The sequence below is a fragment of the Anopheles gambiae genome, chromosome X, assembly GCF_943734735.2.
Source record: "Anopheles gambiae chromosome X, idAnoGambNW_F1_1, whole genome shotgun sequence".
In the NCBI taxonomy this organism is placed as follows: domain Eukaryota; kingdom Metazoa; phylum Arthropoda; class Insecta; order Diptera; family Culicidae; genus Anopheles; species Anopheles gambiae.
Genome location: NC_064600.1, coordinates 25,552,797 through 25,555,582, shown reverse-complemented (window position 1 = coordinate 25,555,582; position 2,786 = coordinate 25,552,797). Strand labels below are relative to the sequence as shown.

At 41.5% G+C, this 2,786-nt stretch overlaps 1 long non-coding RNA gene across 1 annotated transcript; it reads right to left on the bottom strand.

Annotated features, from left to right (window-relative positions):
- Positions 1–656: 656 nt before the first annotated feature.
- LOC133391737 (uncharacterized) lies at positions 657–1,618 on the bottom strand. Its single transcript, XR_009765189.1, has 2 exons — positions 999–1,618; positions 657–920 (listed from the first exon to the last, which is right to left on the bottom strand). It is a non-coding gene; the product is annotated as an uncharacterized LOC133391737 (long non-coding RNA).
- Positions 1,619–2,786: the final 1,168 nt, after the last annotated feature.

Below are 2,786 nucleotides of genomic sequence, written 5' to 3'. Positions count from 1 at the left end.
TTCAAATTACAGAGGTTGAAAGTGAATGAAAGGTCCATACAAACTAGAAAGAAAAAGAACATTTAGTATGCAGCCTTAACTGTTGCTATAGGAAACTGCGAACAGAATCGCCAATTCGAGCATACATCTTTCAATAACCATGGCAACACCATACACAAATAAGAGGGATACAGATTTCAGAGGTTTTCCAAATAAGAGGGACAAAAATGTACTGGAAATCAAGGGACTGTGAAAAATGTTCAAATAAGAGAGGTTTCTCAAATTGGAGAGGTGTCAAATAAGAGAGGGTTCACTGTAGGCATGTGTAAAATGAACGAGAATCGCACCGTTCGAACAGTTCAGTAAAGTGCACGAACGAACGAGGTTCTTAACAAAAAGAACGACCAGGACTTTTGGAAGAAACTGACTACACCGTTCAGTGTTCGACGGCACATATAAATGTGGCAACCCAGATAGCAAAGCCGAAGGCCTTTGTATGGGAGCCATCGCGCTGATCAAGGCTCACTTTTTCGCGCGCATAAAGCAAAAAGTGCGCGAAGGCGAAAAAAAACCCGAAAGCGCTTCGTGTCCTCTCTCGTGTTTCTAGTTTTATTCTCTCTCGCATGTCATCACTCTCTCCCAGTTTTTCGGATTGAAATGAGAATTCACTCTCTTGATTTGGTTGCGGCAGTCTAGCTGCTTCACACTCTTTATTCTCTTCTTTTTGCAGTTCCCACAAGAGGATTCACACATGTGTTCTCACATACTTACATACACACACACGGTGGTTGGAAGCCTGGTGCGGCTGTTTCCAATTCTGCCTTTTCTTCTTCCCTCTTCACACCGCGCTGGAGCCCGTGGTGGTGCGCGTGTTCAGCCTGCTTGGTTCAGGAAAGATGTCATCAGATTTGGCGCGCCTCAACCGCGGTGTTGTATGAAGGCTGTTGATGAAAATACACAATTAATAGACACACTTTGTTAAAAAGATTACACTTCATTTAAAGATGTGACAAACTTACCTTTGTGCTTGAGGATCAATTGAAACTTGAACGCCTGTGCACACAGTGTCACACTTTTTAAGTAGTTTGAGGAACAGCTAGCGGTAGCAGCACACATCTGAAACTTGTAATGTGCAAAACATTGCATATTAGAATAATATTAGAATTAGAATAAATGTCACATAGCACTAGACACTTAGAAAAAGACACTTACCCAAACAATTAGATGATAAAAGTTCGTCCTCCGATGAAGCAGAAAGAACACCGCGGATGGCGCAGTATGGAAAGTGTTTCACGCAGGAAAAATAGTTCACGCAGCACACAAACACACACTCTCACATCCACGGTTCAGAGCACACTGAAGTCGCTCTTTGGCTTGGATGGAAAAGAGCAAACACCCTGATGAGTGCGATGGAAGAAAATGACGTGTGTTCAACAGGGATGGGTAGAATCCAACACACGAAGTGTGCAGGAGAATTCTCTTCGTGTGGCAAGAGAGAATTGACAAACACCCTGATGAGCGAGAACGCAACAAACGTTGTAGAATGTAGAAACGGGATAGGAATAGTAAGCGAAGGCAGTTTGTGGACATGAGGGGGTTGAAACTGGGAGAAAAAAGCTTCGGTTGCTACTTGGGAATAAAACGTGCAAAATCATATTGCTTTCTCGCTCATTCTTCGCACCGTGCGAACGGGTCGTCAGAGATCAAAATGTACCCTGTTGGTGTTGAAATCGTACCTATACAACTCAATTCCTCGAACGCCGTCGAATTTGTCCAGCAGTGTTCGATACGTGTGCTGTTGGTGTGGAAATCGTACCTATACGACTGTATTCATCGAACGCGTTCGAACGGGTGTTCGATCTGTGTTCTGTTGGTGTGTAAATCGTACCTACACAACTGAATTCATCGAACGCTTTCGATCTGATCCGTTAGTGTTCGATCTGTGTTCTGTTGGTGTATAAATCGTACCTACACAACTGAATTCATCGAACGCGTTCGAACTGGTGTTCGATCTGTGTTCTGTTGGTGTATAAATCGTACCTACACAACTGAATTCAATCGAACGCGTTCGAACTGGTGTTCGATCTGTGTTCTGTTGGTGTATAAATCGTACCTACACAACTGAATTCATCGAACGCGTTCGAACTGGTGTTCGATCTGTGTTCTGTTGGTATGGAAATTATACCTATACAATTCAATAGATCGAGCCCGTTCAAACGGATTAGTCATTGTTTGGCTCATCATGTTGATCCATATTTAAATAATTTTGTTTTTTAGAATCCTTGAGTGTGTATAAGGCATGGGGTACAATATATGCAGGAGACATTTTTGCTCGTATTAGTTTTTTACATGCTAGTTTTTAGTCGGTTTTGCGATGGATTGTGTTGAACAGACAGCCAAGTGTTTAATGTTTTTAAATTATTGGTTTCAACCGCAGAATGAGTACTTCTTTGGCTACAGTATGCGTCTATGGTGGGTAAATGAAAAAGATAACGACCGTTCTTTGTGAATAAAAACCTCATGAAACAAAGAACGAAAGAATCGTCGTTCGCGTTCGGTTCTTTTTGGTGAGCGAACTAGTTCGTTCGCGTTCGGTGAAAAGAATCGTTTTGCCCATGCCTAGTTCACTGTATAGTGAAAAAGCTCCATACATTTTCACGCGATATTTTTTTTTATTTTTTTTTTCTTAATTTCACAAAAATCAGTTGGTTTCCCTTTGAACTATTTTAGGGATATTCGTATTTAAAAGCAAAACCAAATATTTAAAAACTCCTGTTATTTTAACGAGAACGACGATTCCACACTGT